The sequence below is a fragment of the Mus musculus genome, chromosome 1, assembly GCF_000001635.26.
Source record: "Mus musculus strain C57BL/6J chromosome 1, GRCm38.p6 C57BL/6J".
Classification (NCBI taxonomy): Eukaryota; Metazoa; Chordata; class Mammalia; order Rodentia; family Muridae; genus Mus; species Mus musculus.
This window is the reverse complement of record NC_000067.6, coordinates 23,977,537-23,995,926: the sequence shown is the minus strand read 5'-3', so window position 1 is coordinate 23,995,926 and position 18,390 is coordinate 23,977,537. Positions and strand designations below refer to the sequence as shown.

Sequence of the window (18,390 nt, the reverse complement as noted above, 5' to 3'; positions counted from 1 at the left end):
TATTTTTATAAGTATGAGTGAGTTTTTTTCTGTATGTAAGTATGTGCTTGGAGCCCATGAAGGCCAGAAGAAAGCATTATACCCCCCTGGAACTGGAGTTGTGGGTGGTTGTGAGCCACCCTGGTTGCTGGGAACTGAACCCAGGACCTCTGCAAGAGCAATAGATGTCAAGACCTCTGTGCCATCTCTTCCCCTCCTCCCCACCCCCAAGAGCTGGTACTGTTATTTTAGACTATGTTTACATAGGTATGTCTGTGTGTACATACACGTGAGTGCAGTTGCCCTCACAGGCCAGAAGAGGGTGGCAGATTTTTCTGGGGCTGGGGTTCTGGGCTGGTGTGAGCCTCCTGTCCTGGGTTGCCACGAACCAAGCTCAGGTCTTCCGTAAAGCTGTTCTCTCTCTTAACCACAGAGCTGTCTCCCCAGCCCCAGTAAAGTGGCTTTTACACAATCATTTCTAAGACTAGGTGTGCTGGTTAGTTTGAGTCACGTTTCTGTAGGCTAGAGTCATCTTGGAAGAGGGAACCTCAGTTAATATAATGCTTCTATCAGACTGGCCTGTAGGCAAGTCTGTAGAGCGGTTTCCTGACTAATGACCGATGTGGGAGGCCTAGCCTGCTGTGGGCAGTGCCACCATTGGTTAGCTGGTCCTGGATTGTATACAAACGCACGTTGAATTAGCCACAGGGAGCAAGCCACTAAACGGCTTTCCTCTGTTTCAGGTCCTGCCTCGAGGAACTGCCCTTACTGCCTCGATTTCCCTTTGTGATGGACTTTTACATCTGTGTAATCTGTGAGATGGAATAAACCCTTCCCTCCTGCCAAGTGGCTTCTAGTACATGTTTTATTAAAGCAACAGGAACCAAATTGGGACACTCAAAGAATTGTGTATACATGTGCTGTGTGTACGTGTGTACATGCATGTGTGCATGTATGTGGGCCTAAGCACAGAGGTCAGAGGAGAGCTGTGGAGGTTAGTTCTCTCCTTCAGCATAGGTTCCAAGGATGGAGCACTAAGGACCTCAAGCTCATGCAGTCAGCTTTTCCCCAGTAAGTCACCTCCCAGGCCTCATAGTGACTTTAAGTGTAGGTTAAACAATACAGTAGAGTTCATGAAGGCCACAGTAATGAGACAGACTACTTCATTTGAAGCCAAATGAGCTAAATCCAGTCCTGCCCCCACTCCTTGCTGTCTATGTAATCCTGAACATGTTACTCAATGTCTTTGTACATCTGTATCCTTTTGTGTAAATGGGAGATGATAGTAGTTGGCAGGACACTTGAGTAGATTAAATAAATGAATCTGTCTTAGTTAGGGTTTTACTGCTGTGAACAGACACCATGACCAAGGCAAGTCTTATAAAAACAACATTTAATTGAGCTTACAGGCTCAGAGGTTCAGTCCATTATCATCAAGGTGGGAGCATGGCAGCATCCAGGCAGGCATGGCACAGGCAGAGCTGAGAGTTCTATGTCTTCATCCAAAGGCAGCTAGTGGAAGACTGACTTCCAGGCAACTAGGGTGAGGATCTTAAGCCCACACCCACAGTGACACACCTACTCCAACCAGGTCACACCTATTCCAACAAGGCCACACCTCCAAATGGTGCCACTCCCTGGTCCAAGAATATCCAAACCATCACAGAATCCATTCATATTACAGTTCCTGAGAGAAAACCACGGGGGAGAGGGGTGTGTTTGTGTGCGTGCACAAAGACAGAGAAGTTATGAAGAACTACAGGAGCAGGTTCATTCTCCACTGTGTAGATTCCTGGGATGGAACTCAGGTCGTCAGACTTTTAGCAGCAAGCACCTTTAGCCACTGAGCCACCTCACCCTGAGGCAGAGTTTGGGGAAAGCCTGGACAGTATAGTAAGAACCTATCCCCTTCCAAGCAAACAAGAATCCCTTTCTGAGGCACCCTTGTAGATGTCCACAGACAGTTTCAGCGTGCACGCCATTCACAGCAGAGCAAAAGGCATGGCTTTCCTTGCGTTCACTATTCTGAACCCTGAATGGATTTTTCCAGATCACTAGGCCTTCCTGTGGGAATGATCAAGAAAAGCGAAATTCGAAATATATGAACTAAATTACTTTGATATATTCACATGAAAGAATCATTAGTTTAAAACAGTGATAATTTGGGTGGGCAGAATGAAATGTGTATTGGTAAGACAGCAAGTTAGAAAAGCAGGGGGAGAAGTTTCTGTTGAGTTCATCTTGATAACTCGACAGCTCCTATCCCATCGATACCTGGGCCAGACCCACTACACACCTCAGGCATCTTTTCTGTGGCGCTGAGGCTAGGCCTGCAGCCCCCTGGCTATGCTTAGAAAGAAAGGGTGTGCAGAGCTGATAAACACTGCGGACAGACAGACAGACAGACAGACAGACTGACAGTGCAGTGGGCTGATCATTAAATGATGTCAACTGTAAGTGCGGTTTGATAGAGGCGTTGCTGAAATCATTGAAGACGATAAACTTTTTAAAGTTTTAAATGTATTTTATTGTATGTGTATGAGTATTTTGCTTGCATGTATGTATGCACACCATATGCATGCCCGGTGCCTGAGGAGGTCAGAAAGGGGCACTTCATTCCCTGGAACTGGAATTATAGATGGCTGTGAGCTGCCAGGTGGGTGCTGAGAATCAAACCCAGGTCCCCTGCAAGACCAACAGGTGCTGTGAACGTCTGAGCCAACTCTCTGGCCAATGGAAGATCATTATTAAACTAACTGTGACCAGAGGCTAATTTTTGTGTTAATTAAACTCGATTTGCTTTTGTCACCTATGAGCCAACGTTAGTTCCTTTCTTTAAAAAAGGTATTTCTATTTCATGTGTGTTGCTGTTACCTGCATGTGTCTGGGAGCCCCGTGTGCATGCAGTGGCCTTGGAGACCAGAAGAGGTGGCAGAGGTCCAGATACCGGAGGTCCAAATGCTTGTGAGCCACGGGCAACATTTGTTCTCTTTCTTGTTGTTTCTGCTAAGTAAAAATATTTTGAAAATATCCTGTAATTTAGTCAACCAAATTAGTGAACATTTATTAAATTAACATTTTGAAAAATACTATGTTAAATTAGTTTTGAATTATTAGTTGAATTGACCATAAGAAATCAAAACTGTGCTGGTCTAGACTACTTAGCACAACATGTGAGAAAAGAGTTTATATACTTCAATAACGTGTATAATATACAGTAAATGAGAGTCATTCCATTTATCCCAGGAGGCATTTTCTCAGTTGAGGCTCCCTCCTCTCAGACAGCTCTAGCTTATGTGAGGTTTACATAAAACTAGTCAGTACAGTGGGCATTCATCCTTTTTTCTCTCCTGGCTCCTAACTGGATCCAGTGTGACCAGCTGCGCTGTGCTTCTGTGGCTGTGGTTTCCACCATGATGAACTGTGAAACCATACGTCTAAATAAACCCATCCTCCCTTACATTGCTTTTATCGATATCTTACCACCTTAGTAGGAAGAGTGACAAATACACAGGGCTATTCATGTAGCCCCTCCCACTTCTACCCTCATTAGGCTATGTCACTGACTGCCCAGAATTTTATTTGAACTGTGCTCCTGTCCAAGGCTCTGTGTATCCAGTCTTCCGTGCCTTCACTCTCATTCATTGATATCAGACCAACCTGCTATAGGAGGTATGAAGGTCCTCATGTTCAAAGATAAGCACAAGGGGACCTGAAGTGTTTCCCAAAAGGCTGTCCCTTCAAGGGAAGGAATTCTTTTTTTTTTTTTTTTTTTTTTTGCTTTTCTTGTTTGTTTATTTCCTAATTAGTTTTCAAAGTTAGGATATAGGTTTAATAAATATACTTAAAATTTATTAGCATGCGGTAATTATACACTGTGACCTTCATCCTGACATCTTCATTCATGGATACAATGTAGCTTGATCTTTATCCTCTCTGCCATCTATTGTCCTACCAAGCTCACAGGTGCCTTCCATCATCTCTATTCCTACTTTCTCTGCTTTCCTTTTATTTTTTTAATATATTTTTTATTACATATTTTCCTCAATTACATTTCCAATGCTATCCCAAAAGTCCCCCATACCTTCTCCCCCACTCCCCTACCCACCCATTCCCACTTTTTGGCCCTGGCATTACCCTGTACTGAGGCATATAAAGTTTGCGTGTCCAATGGGCCTCTCTTTCCAGTAATGGCCGACTAGGCCATCTTTTGATACATATGCAGCTAGAGTCAAGAGCTCCGGGGTACAGGTTAGTTCATAATGTTGCACCTACAGGGTTGCAAATCTCTTTAGCTCCTTGGTTGCTTTCTCTAGCTCCTCCATTGGGGGCCCTGTGATCCATCCAATAGCTGACTGTGAGCATCCACTTCTGTGTTTGCTAGGCCCCGGCCTAGTCTCACAAGAGACAGCTATATCAGGGTCCTTTCAGCCAACGCTTGATAGTGTATGCAATGGTGTCATCCTTTGGAGGCTAATTATGGGATGGATCCCTGGATATGGCAGTCTCTAGATGGTCCATCCTTTCGTCTCAGCTCCAAACTTTGTCTCTGTAACTCCTTCCATGGGTGATTGTTTCCAATTCTAAGAAGGGGCAAAGTGTCCACACTTTGGTCTTCATTCTTCTTCAGTTTCATGTGTTTTACAAACTGTCTCTTATATCTCAGGTATCCTAAGTTTCTGGGCTAATATCCACTTATCAGTGAGTACATATCATTTGAGTTCTTTTGTGATTGTGTTACCTCACTCAGGATAATGCCCTCCAGGTCCAACCATTTGCCTAGGAATTTCATAAATTCATTCTTTTTAATAGCTGAGTAGTACTCCATTGTGTAAATGTACCACATTTTTTGTATCCATTTCTCTGTTGAGGGACATCTGGGTTCTTTCCAGCTTCTGGCTATTATAAATAAGGCTACTATGAACATAGTGGAGCATGTGTCCTTCTTACTGGTTGGAACATCTTCTGGATATATGCCCAGGAGAGGTATTGCGAGATCCTCCGGTAGTACTGTGTCCAAATTTCTGAGGAACCGCCAGACTGATTTCCAGAGTGGTTGTACAAGCTTGCAATCCCACCAACAATGGAGGAGTGTTCTTCTTTCTCCACATCCTCGCCAGCATCTGCTGTCACCTGAATTTTTGATCTTAGCCATTCTGACTGGTGTGAGATGGAATCTCAAGGTTGTTTTGATTTGCATTTCTCTGATGATTAAGGATGCTGAGCATTTTTTCAGGTGCTTCTCAGCCATTCGGTATTCCTCAGGTGAGAATTCTTTGTTTAGCTCTGAGCTCCATTTTTTAATGGGGTTATTTGATTTTTCTGGAGTCCACCTTCTTGAGTTCTTTGTATATATTGGATATTAGTCCCCTATCTGATTTAGGATATGTAAATATCCTTTCCCAATCAGTTGGTGGCCTTTTTGTCTTATTGACGGTGTCTTTTGCCTTGCAGAAGCTTTGCAGTTTCATGAGGTCCCATTTGTCAATTCTCAATCTTACAGCACAAGCCATTGCTGTTCTATTCAGGAATTTTTCCCCTGTGCCCATATCTTCGAGGCTTTTCCCCACTTTCTCCTCTATAAGTTTCAGTGTCTGGTTTTATGTGGAGTTCCTTGATCCACTTAGATTTGACCTTAGTACAAGGAGATAGGAATGGATCATTTCACATTCTTCTACATGATAACCACCAGTTGTGCCAGCACCATTTGTTGAAAATGCTGTCTTTCTTCCACTGGATGGTTTTAGCTCCCTTGTCAAAGATCAAGTGACCATAGGTGTGTGGGTTCATTTCTGGGTCTTCAATTCTATTCCATTGGTCTACTTGTCTGTCACTATACCAGTACCATGCAGTTTTTATCACAATTGCTCTGTAGTAAAGCTTTAGGTCAGGCATGGTGATTCCACCAGAGGTTCTTTTATCCTTGAGAAGAGTTTTTGCTATCCTAGGTTTTTTGTTATTCCAGATGAATTTGCAGATTGCTCTTTCTAATTCATTGAAGAATTGAAATTTTGATGGGTATTGCATTGAATCTGTAGATTGCTTTTGGCAAGATAGCCATTTTTACAATGTTTATCCTGCCAATCCATGAGCATGGGAGATCTTTCCATCTTCTGAGATCTTCTTTAATTTCTTTCTTCAGAGACTTGAAGTTTTTATCATACAGATCTTTCACTTCCTTAGTTAGAGTCACGCCAAGATATTTTATATTATTTGTGACTCTTGAGAAGGCTGTTGTTTCCCTAATTTCTTTCTCAGCCTGTTTATCCTTTGTATAGAGAAAGGCCATTGACTTGTTTGAGTTAATTTTATATCCAGCTACTTCACCGAAGCTGTTTATCAGGCTTAGGAGTTCTCTGGTGGAATTTTTAGAGTCACTTATATATACTATCATATCATCTGCAAATAATGATATTTTGACTTCATCTTTTCCAATTTGTATCCCAAGGGAAGGAATTCTATACCTGTCATCCACCCAGAGACCTGGGAGTGGACAAGCGTTCTACGCTAGTGCTGTTTATGCCGAGACCACATCGGAGCCTTCCCCAGAGCCCGATCATAAGCTCGCTTTTCTCACTTAGTCTCTAAGTCCCATCTTTATGTCATATGTTGTCCATCTGTGGAACCTATCTTTAAGCTGTCAGATGGACTTTACAAAGCGTTTCCCTGTCGTCACGTCCGATTCTTATTTAGCTTCCTTTGTTCCTCAAAGAGGTTTCTGCATGCTTTATTGGGCACACAGGATTGAATTCATTATCACCAGAAAAAAAAAATCATCAAAATTTGCTGGGCTTAAATATGCCTAAAATAAGCGACTCGGGGTCAGACTCGGAAGTTTGAGTCAACACCGGCTCCTGAGTTTGATAGGCTGAGCTGCCTTCTCCCCTCCCACTGGTCAGTCATCACTCGCTGACCCTGGACATCACAGAGACCCTTACAACTAACCCCCGCCCCCAATCTGGATAGTTCACAGATGTTTCCCCCAATAAAACTCAGTTTTCATCCTGTCTTGCCATCTGTTTCTTAGAGAACCCAAATTAACATTCATAAATTACAAAGAACAGTTTATAGTAGAAAATGTAGCACAAAGCATATGGCTATTTGTAGCAAAATCACAATTTAAGTAATTTCAGGTTCCTTGCAGGACCTCAATACAGTCATAAGCCAATGCTTTAGGTTTAAGACATAAACCTGGGTATCTTTTCTTATTTACTACTTCCATTGAACTAAGTTATGCCCAGCTTTTTTATTTATTTTGAAATCTGCTGCTATGCTAACCAAGGACCAGAATATAATAGTACCTATTATTGAACTTGTAACAACAAATCTGAAAGCATGTTCTTTTACTAATGTCTTTAATAAACTCCAACTCAGGCTGGTGAGATGGCTCAGCGGTTAAGTATACTGACTGTTCTTCCAACGGTCCTGAGTTCAAATCCCAGCAACCACATGGTGGCTCACAACCATCTCATAATGAGATCTGATTCCCTCTTCTGGAGTGTCTGAAGACAGCTACAGTGTACTTACATGTAATAATAAATAAATCTTTAAAAATAAAAATAAAGATAAACTCATACTGGTTGGTCTTGAAATTATTTTGTGTGGAGAAGTGATTAATCTTGATTTCTCTGGGTTCAGACGCCTAAAAGATGACAGGAACTCCTCGGGGAGCTGCCAACGAAAAGCTGGAGATGTACTTCCCTCCGCCCCTGATGTCGCTGCCAACCTCTTTAAGGTTGTAAAGGATTCTAAGCCTCGGCTAAGGTCACAGCCCATCCAACACTTTGATTTCAGCCAGGTGAGGCCTGGAAGAGCAGCTTGGTTCCATTTTGCTTGTGGAAACATTAATTTATCTTGCTGTGTGATGTTAATTTCCCATGCAAAAATGAAAACTAATTCAAGTTGCTATCACTGCAGCCTTGACCTTGTCTCTAGATAAATATTCGGGTTAGCTTTTAAGTGCTGTGTTCTACCTAGCCTAGATCCACCACATTCTAACCTGAGTCTGTGTGTGTGTGTGTGTACTTGTGTGTATGTATATACAAAATTCCCTCTGAAAAAATGCCATTCTGAAAAGGCTCATGCCATTCTGAGTTAAAATAAATGGAGTCCTACTACCTATTACTTCAGAGTGAATTCCTTCCCTATGTAGCCTCCCATGCCTGTGAGCCAATGCCTACTTATTTACCATTGTGGTTTTGTACAAAGTGGTAAATCTACTGGGCTTAACTTCCTTCATCTCCTCACAGCCTGAGTCTCCATCACCAACTAGAAAGGTAAGTTTGTTTCCTTTCCCTACAGTGGTTCCCAGAAACTGTCACCCAGCCCTGATATCCTACACCTGAAGTTGGCATCTCAGAGCTGAGCCATTGGGCCTGTCAGTAATATCAGATAATCTTTTCACTCAAAAGGACATTTTGACAGCATCTATATTGACAGTTGTTTTGATTTAGAAATATCGGTACTTTAAAACTTTTATATTGCCCTACACATGTGTTGTCTTAATTCTTTTTTGCAAATTTACTAATGAAATTATTTTGTCTAGTAAGTGTTTTTCAAAATATGACTCAGAATCTTTTTAGAATTATTAGTCTATTTCTGGGAAGGGGTGTGTGAAAAGGCATGCATGCCATGTGGAGGTCAGAGGACAAATTGCAGAAATAGTTTTTTCCCACCCACCAGTCAGGTTGCCTGGCTTACCTGCAGTGTCTTTAACCACAGAGCCATCTCATTGATCCGGGCTCTCCTGAGATTTTTAACACCAATATGAAAAAGTAAGTACTACCTGGAGTCAGGTCACATGATGTGTACCTGTAGTCCCTGAGAACACAGGATTGCTAGAGCCTTTGAGTATGGGAATAGCCCGGATGATGTCATAAGGCTCTGTCTCAAATGAACCAACACATATACAGATATAGGCAATAGCCTAGGAAGAGGAGGGTGGACCAGGTCTCATGAGGGTGGACTAGGTCTGGCGAATGCCCTGTATGAGAGAAGTAAAAAGCTCTGGAGGAGACCTGGAGGGACTAATTGGACTAACTGGACTCTGCATTGTTCTAAGAACATAAATTGTCACAAAACATTCACCTACATTTTCGGTAAGTAAGCCAAGAATTTCACACAGTCTGAAACTGACCCCACTTATTTAAGATATTATTTTATGGATGTGGGTGTTTGTCTGTATGCATGTACACTATTCTTGTACCTGGTACCCACAGAGGTCAGAAGAGGGCATCAGATCTCCTGAAACTGGAGTTACAGCCAGTTGCAAGCTGGGTAAGTTGGGTGCTGAGAACTAAACCCAGGATCTCTGAAAGAATAACAAGCACTTTTAACTGCTGGGTGACTTTTCTGGCTTGTGGGAGCACACATGATGTTTGGAGAGAGTATAAATAGGACTCAGTAGACAGTGGCAGGGCACTTCCACAGCTAGCCGTGCAACATTTCCTCGGTCTTGCATCTTTGCTGATGTTCACTTTGTTGAGAGAGGCATGGCAGAGAACTTCTCCTGGCATCCCAGCTGGTCCTGGTCACTCTCTCTCCCGATGACTTGTGCAGATTTAGCAGCGGCCTGGCATCATCATCTGGATCTGCTGGATCATCATCTCCCCACCTCCCCTAACTGCTGATTCCTGTTTGGTGAGACTTTTGAACTGGACTATTGGAATCCTGACACTACTGAATTGGACTGCTGGTATCCTGACAAACAGAAATTGGAATCGCCCCAAGGAACCCCAAGGAAGATGTAAACAAGTCCACATCCCCTTGTCCTATTTACCATTTTTTCTCCCCTACCCTTGGACAGTGGGCTAGAAGGTCAAAGCAGTTGAGAACCCTTACTAAGGTAGTTCCTGGGTATTTCTGTGTCTCTGTCTTTAAGAGCTAGACTAATAGGTAGATTACCACCCTTACCTGACATATATGTGGGCTTCTTGGGATCTGAACTCCGGTCCTCATGATGGTATCACAAGTGCATTCTTAACCACTGAGCAATCTTCCCACCTCCCCACACCACCACCATTACAATTTTTGGATAGAAGCTATTTCCTTGTTGGTCTCCATAGGAGGTAAGGGAGGGCTAGAAAAAAAAAATAATAACCACTCTCTGTAGGTAAGTCCCTAAGGGACTATGGCCAGGGAAAACTCAGTATTTTTTCTTGTCAGTTATAAAAAAAACTTTTTAAAATGCTCCATTTCTGCTCAAATTCATTTGATATCACCACTATGATTTTCCTCAGTTTTAAAGCTAGAATCTGTCTACAATTTTTAAGTTCCATAAATAGCAACCTCCTACTTAGATCCCAAATGGAAACCTATGTATACTGCTCTGTCATCAAGCCATCTTGACACAGATGCACAGAGGAAAAAGTCCAAGAAATAAGGAAAAATAGACAAACTATATCTATAAAGGTTATATACATTTTGATGATATAACTAATTATCAATAAAATATTGTCAAACCACTTTTATTTTAATTTTTTTCAAAAAAAATTCCCCTTAAAACAAATAGATAAGGCTGTAGGATGTTAACTTTTGTAGCCACCTCAAATACAAAGCCATTAATCAGTCTTAGCAATTGTGCTGACTAGTTTTATCAAGCTTGAGTCATCAGAGAGGGGTAGACCTCAATTGAGACCTTCCTAATATCAGGCTGCAGATAAGCCTGTAGGGCATTTTCTTAATTAGTGATTAATGGGGAGTACCCAGCCCATTGTGGGCAGTGCCACCTCTGAGCTGTGGTCCTGAATTCTGTAAGAAAGCAGGCTGAGCAAGCCTTGGGGAACAAGCCAGTAAGCAGCACCCCTCCATGGTCTTTGCATCGGTTCTTGCCTCCAGGTCCTTCCCCGTTTGAGTTCCTGTCTTGGCGGGCCTCCCTCAGTGGACTGTGACTCAGGATATATATATCCAAAAAGGAAGCCTATCCCCCACAAGGTGCCTTCGCTCATTGTGTTTCTTCACAGCAATAATGGTAACCCTAAGACAGCAATATAAATCAAGTATCATGATGCCCAAAAGAAATATATATTAGTGTGCACATGCATGTGTGTGTGTGTGTGTGTGTGTGTGTGTGTGTGTGTGTTGTGTATTCCTCAGGCACTGAGCAATCTAGTATCTGGAAATACTCATAAGAAGTCCAGGGAAAATGACTGTGGTTCACTGACTTATTTACCTCAAGCTTTATCAACCATAACCTATTAACATGTGCTAATAGATGGACCTCAGAGCGTTACCATTTTAGAAACAGAACTTGCACAGACATGATTCATGAATCAGCGAGTACAAAACTTCAATGGTTCAGGGGTCCATGGATGGTGCACAAAAGAAAGCTCTTATAGTGTATTCACCAAAGAGTGACAAATCTCCAGATGGTGATTTCTGACTGGTTGAGCTAAAGCTTTGTTGTCTTAAGCTACCACCATTCACTCAGGGAAGAGTTTGGTATTCTTAGTTGCAACCCAACACCCTGGAGTTACCTGAATCCAGTGAATTCCCAGCTATGTATGGAATCATATGGAAGGGAGGAATGTGGGGGCCCAAGGGTGGCATCTAGGTTCTGTTGTTGAAGAATGAAGAGTAACACTCTCCTAGGACAGAACTAGAGTGGGGCAGGCTTGTTTCCTGAGTGATGAGGCACATGATGGGAAGATGCAGTAGGTTTATGGTATTTATTTCAGGGTCATAACTACCAGATCTTAATTATGGGCTTTAGATATTGAAAGCAGCATTCAACTGAGTCAACCACATACAGAGACACAAAGATCAGATGGATGAAGCCATGCTCTGCTCATTGGCTGTAAGGCCAGAGGTTACGTTTCTGCCTCACCAAGTCAGGGCTCTTAAACTTTGTATCAATGGCATCTCTTGAAACTGATGTTAAGATGCCAGTTATGTAGAAGAGAAAGTAGGTTTCTGATTTGAATTTGTTTTATGGGTGTACTGCATTATATCAGGAATAAAATAGTTTTCTATGCATACAGCCATTTCAGTGCATAACAGAATATGAACAAAGGTAAATAAGTATGTATCTTCTTTTCACTCATCCATCTGTTCATTAATTTAGTTTTAATTTTACGTGTATGGGTATTTTATTTGCAGGTATGTCTGTGTACCGTATGCCCTCAGACTCCAAAAATGAGCGCCAGATTCCCCAAGAATGAAATTACAAACAGCGGTGAGCTCCCATGTGTGTGCTGAGAATCAAACCTCTGTCCTCTGGAAAAGCAGCCAGTACGCTTAACTGCTGAGCAGCCATTGCTCCAGCCCCAAGAAGTGCATATCTTTTTAGCCTTAGAAGTGAATTATTAGCCCCTATTCCAAAGATTCTTGGCAAGCCAATTTGCTTTCTCATACAGCGATCTACCTGCTTCAGTAAGTGTGCTGGGATTTGTTCTAGCTTCTGAGTTAACAACATTAATGTAGCAACTACTCCTTTGTGGATTGAGACACCTTAGGGGTTACGTAGCAGATATCCTGCATAGCAGATATTTATATTAGGACTCATCACAGTATCAAAATTACAGTTATAAAGTAGCAACAAGATAATTTCATAGTTAGGGGTCACCACAACATGAGAAACTGTATTAAAGGGTCACAGCATTAGGAAGGCTGAGAACCACTGCTCTAGCGAAGGAAAAAAAAAGAGGAAGTAAGCACACTGAAGAGGCGTAGATGGCAAGTAATAATGAAACTGAGAGCTGGAATCCATGAAATAGTAAAAAAGAGAACAATACCAAGATTCAATGAAACAAAGAGTTGGTTCATTGAGAATATCAAAAAGAGAGGCAATCCCTTACCCAAACTACCTAAAGGAGAAAGATAGAATATCCAAATTTACAAAATCAGAAGCAAAAGTGGGTACATAACAACAAACACTGAGGAATTCCAAAGAATCATAAGGATGTACTTCAAAAACCTGTATCCCACCAAATTGGAAAACCTAAAAGAAATGGATAATGTTCCCAATAGGTGCCACGTAACAAAGTTAAATCAAGATCAGATAAGCAAAAATCCCTGGTGAAATAGAGGCAGTCATTAAAAGTCTCCCAACCAAAATAAATAAATAAATAATCCCAGTGCCAGATGGTTTTAACACGTGATTCAACCAGACTTTCAAAGAAGAGTTAGTGCCAATACTCCTCAGATCATTACACAAAAGAAAAATAGAAGGGACATTGCCCAATTCATTTTATGAGACCACAGTTACCCTGATGCCTAAACCTCATAAAGACTCAACCAAGAAAGTGAATTATAGATCAATTTCCCTTATGAGCACAGAAGCAAACATAGTTAATAAAATACTTACGAAACAAATCCAAGAACACACCAAAAAGATCATTCACTGTGATCAAGTAGGCTTCAGTCAGAAGATACAGGGATGGCTCAATATCCAAAAGTCAGTAAATGCAATTCACCATATAAACAAACTGAAAGATAAAAAAAAGCATATGATCATTTCATAGATGCAGAAAAATCCTTTGAAAAATCAAAACACCTTTATGGTAGAAGTCTTGAAGAGATTAAGGATACAAGGGGCATACCTAAATAGAATAATGACAACTAACAGCAAGCCTGTAGCAAACATCAAATTAAATGAAGAGAAACTCAAAGCAACTCCATTAAAATCAGAAACAAGAAGAGGCTCTCTCCTTATCCGTTCAACATAGTACTTGAAGTTCTAGCTAGAGCAATAAGATAACTAAAGGAGATCAAGGGGATACAAATTGGAAAGAAATCAAAGTATAGTTATTTACAGAAGATATGATAGTATATCCAAATGACCCTAAAAATTCCACCAAGGATCTCCTACAGCTCACAAACACTTTGAGTAAAGTGGTTGGATACAAGATTAACTATAAATCAATCAATCAATCAATTAATCAGTCATCATCCTCTGTATAATAGCCTCAAATAATATAAAATATCTTGGGGTAACTCTAAGCAAGCAAGGGAGAGTCTTGTATGATATTTTTTAAAGAAAGAAATTGAAGAAGATATGAGAAGATGAAATGATATTCCATGGACATTCTACCAAAAGCAATCTACAGGTTCATTGCAATTCCCGTGAAAACTCCAACACAGTTTTTTACATAGCTGGAAAGGACAATTCTCAACTTCATAGGAAAAAACAGAACACTCAGGAGAGCTAAATTGATCCTGAACAATAAAAGAATAATAAAAGAACTCATAAATAAAAGAACAATAAAAGATTTTTTACCAACTCCACATCCAATAGATACAATCATCTTTGTCTCCTTTAGTTGTCTCGTTGCTATAGCTAAAACTTCAAGTACTATATTGAATAGCTGTGGAGAGAATGTACAACCTTGTCTTGTTCCTAATATCCAAAATATTTAAAGAACTCAGAAAACTAGATACCAAAAAAAAAAAAAACCCAAATAATCCAATTAAGAAAAGGGGTACCAATCTAAACAGAATTCTCAATAAAGGAATCTCAAAGAGCTGAGAAACATTTAAAGAAATGTTCAACAACATTCTTTAGCCATCAGGGAAATGAAAATCAAAACCACTCTGAGATTCCTCTTACCCCTGCCAGAATGGCTAAGATCAATAAAAGAAGTGACAGTCCATGCTGGTGAGGATATTTTACAAGGGGAGCACTCTTCCATTGCTGGTGGGAGTGCAAACGTGTACAGCCAGTATGGAAATCAATATGAGGTTTCCTCAGAAAATTAGGAATCAATCGACTTCAAGACCCAGTTATACCACTCTTGGGCATATACCCAAAGGATACTTCCTACCATGAGGGCACTTGCTCAGTCATGTTCATTGTGGGTTGTTGTTGTTGTTTTAATCTAGAAAATAACCTATATGTTCCTCAATAGAAGACTGGATAAAGAAAATGTGGTATATTTACACAACACAGGGTTACTTAGCTGTTTAAAAACTTATATCATGAAAGTTACAGACAAATGGATGGAACTAGAAAAAAAAAATCATACCAAGTTAGGTAATTCAAACTCAGAAAGACAAATATGGTTTATATTAACTTATAAGTGGATATTAGCTACTAAGTAAACAATAATTAAGCTACAACATATACAACATAAAGGTTAGGTAAATACGGGTCTAAGGTGAGGATTTATAGATCTTTCTGGGAAGGGGAAATAGAATAGATTTTAGGGGTGGGCTGGGGTGGCTGCAGAGGGGAGCAGAAAGGATCCAGTGTGGGGTAGAGATGGGATAGAGGGAGACAACCCAGGGAGAGAGAGAGTTAGAATCAGGGAGCATTTGGAGGGTGGTGCATTGGAGAGCCTAGAATCTAGAAAAGCGACCCTGAGGACTTCTAGTGAAAGAGGATACAGAGTCTTAACTGGCCAGCTCTTGTTACCAAGTAGGGCTTCCAGTGGTGGCTCTGGGTTGTATTCAATTAGTTGTTGGTCAAGAGAGTCCCATGGAAATCCCCAAACAACAGAGGCTAATACTAATACAAAGGGTTGCTCTCTGCAAACTGACTGGGGAGGACAACTCCATAGGACTCATTGAACACTACGAAGTGGAGCTGGTGCTGAGGACTCCTAGTGAAAGAGGTCTGCATGGGGCCTCCACCCCTATATTCTGGTGCCTTTGGTATGAAAATGTACTCTGCAGGCTACTAAAAAAAAAAATGTGGGCATAACCCAAGCCACAAAACTTTTGACATACAATCTGTCCTGTATGCAAAAAATGCCAGGGCAATGGCAGTCAGTGCCCCAGAACTTGTAAGAGTAGCTAACCAATGTCTGATTTTCCTTAAGGCCCACTCCATAAGGAACCCATACATGACACTGCTTGGGAAACCAAGAACCAGAGGCTAGATAGTCCAAAGTCCTAAGGTAACACCAAACACAGTGGTCAAAAAGTAGACGGATAGAAGATGGATAGATACATGGACAGACAGACTGACAGATAATCAACTAACTACAATAAGGCATGAGGTAGGACAAGCCTAAAGGGTATAAGTATATGTGGTCATCTCTGCTTCGAATAATTTTATTTTTAAGTTGATGATTTAGAAGTTGATTTTTTTCATTTTCATTTTTCAATTTTTTTTCCTTTTCTTTTGTCCCTGAGACAGCATGAAGAGTCAGTGACCAGTGAGAAATAAACTCTTTAACTTGTAAGGGGATTGTATTTACAGATGGAGCCTGAGGATCTTGTTGGAGCATTCATTGCTTTTCCTGTGAGAGGGTTGGTTCCCAGTTCCATTTTGGAGTTACATAGCTGTGTCTACAGTGGTGTTAATCAGCTGAAATTTGTTTGGGGGGTTTTTAATCCCCCCACAACTTATCCACTCAAAAGAACAAAGAAACAAGAACTCCTTCAGGTAAAAAGGTAACAGACATAAACCCCACAGGTCGAGCTGTCCCAGAGCATCAAAGTATTGTCAGTGTCCTGGAGAACAACTTGACTAAGAAGTGGGAGAAAAGCAGAGTCCATTTTCCCTGAAGTTTTGCCAGTGCCTGTGGTGATTTGAATGAAAATGGCCCCCATAGACTGAGAGGAAGTGGCTCTATTAGGAGGTGTGGACTTATTGGGCAAAATGGGAGTGGGCTTTTGGGCTTGAGAAGCTAAAGCTAGGCCCAGCGTCACTCTCTCTTCCTGATGTATGCATTTCCTAATGTATAACTCTCAGCTCCTCCAGTACCATGTCTGCCTGTGTGCTACCATGATTCACACCATAACAATAATGGACTAAACATCTAACTGTAGAGTTGCCGTGGTCCTGGTGTCTCTTCACAGGAATGGAAACCCTGAGTAGTACCCAATATTTGTGCTAGGTGAGAAACCTTGAAGGAGAATGAAATAATTTGTTGTAGGAACTAGGCCCTGTTGGGGTTTAAAGAAGCTCCTCTTATGCCAATTTGATGGGTCCATGTGTCAAATATTAGAGATCAGGAAGAATACAGCAGGGGCTATCCAACTTTCAGTCATGAACTAGTATGATGTGGTTTGCCAATGACTGGTTCCTTCATATACCCACAGAAGCAAAGAAGAGGCTCCACTGAAGTGACATGTTCACCCCCATAGAGCTCCTACAAATAATATTCCTAAAGCATGGCAAAGATGACCATGACCCAAGGTAATAAGGCCCAGTAAAGATAACAACCAGATAACAACCAGAATTGACTCATACTTACTTCAACAGTCTAACAGTCAGACAGTTCATAGATTATGAACAACTATGGTTAACATGCTAAATAGTTTAAAAATTGACCATATCTATAAAAGATATACAAAATATAAATTGCCACGTCATATATGCACAGTAATGAGAATATACTTTATAAAAACAACCAAAGAATACAGAAGCCGAAGTTAATCCGTTCCAGTTTCAGTGCCTACTCTGAGGACCTGTGGTTGGAGGAGGTTGGGAATGAAGATGCTGGCAGAAGGAGTGGCTATATTTGGGGAGTCTTTGGAGCTTCTGCCATAAGGGAGGACGTGGTAACCAGAGCTTCTGGAGTCACAGATCGCAGAGGCACCAGCTGGCAGATGGTAGCATCACCATCAGATTCTCACTGGCAGGCTCCAGGCTTCTCTGGAAAAGAAGGAAAAGCAACAGGAATAGAAAGGCCTCACCCTCTCTGTAACTTCTTCTGAAGTCAGAACGGGGCTCAGCTCACGCTTTATAAATTCTAGGTCTATCCAGAGTGGAAGGAACTCAGTGCTTACCTCTGTTCGGGAATTAACTGCTTTATAGGTGCTTGAGAATCAGCTGTAACTCATGCACCATTCCTGACTTCTCTGCTCAATTCCTACAGACCAGGAACCATTTCAGCAGGGAAGACTTCTGATGCCATGTAGTGGTGGAGTCTTTCGTCCCTTTGGTGATGCCCCAAAGGCTTATCCGTCAGTTGCAGTCCATCTGACACTTCATCACTCTTTGACCTGGAAGACAGATTTTCTTCATTCCAGAGGGGCAACTCTCTGGCAGCACTGTCCTTCAGAATCTCTGAGGTGGGTGCAGACCCTCAGAGAGCTCTTTGTCCCTCAGTCCTTACTGATGGTGCGGTAGGGGGATGCTTGGGCTGCACGGGAGGTGGTGAAATGTCACTGGAGAATCTTGAGAGCTTTACCACGCCTGGCAGCATTTTCTCTGTTCTGTGGAGTCCAGTCGGATCCATAAGGACAACTTATTGAGATAAATGTCCTCCTTGATGGAAGCTGCACCTGGTCAATGGCATCTAGCACTGTCCAGAAGGGCTAGTGCCAAGGGCTATCCTGGCTTTCAGGAAGACAGGGGTATGGAGTCAGTGGCAGTTGCATGGCCAAAAGCTGCTGGTTTCTGGCAATTCAACTCCTGCTGATAGAGGCAGGGGATTAAGAAAAAAACAAAAAGGCTTAGTTATCTGGGCTCTTTCTGGCTCAAGGGCTCCTTACTGGCCAGGAGAGAGGCTCAGAGTTCCTTAA

General features: G+C 41.6%; 1 long non-coding RNA gene across 1 annotated transcript in view; it reads right to left on the bottom strand.

Moving 5' to 3' along the window:
• The window catches only part of Gm53062, a 22,307-nt gene extending 3,917 nt beyond the window's left edge, over positions 1 to 18,390 (bottom strand). Inside the window, exons 1-4 of the long non-coding RNA XR_865295.2 lie at positions 17,653 to 18,390; positions 17,332 to 17,518; positions 13,283 to 13,403; positions 2,854 to 2,985 (exon numbers count right to left, since the gene is read on the bottom strand). This is a non-coding gene — a long non-coding RNA (predicted gene, 53062). The remainder of the gene's footprint in view (positions 1 to 2,853; positions 2,986 to 13,282; positions 13,404 to 17,331; positions 17,519 to 17,652) is intronic.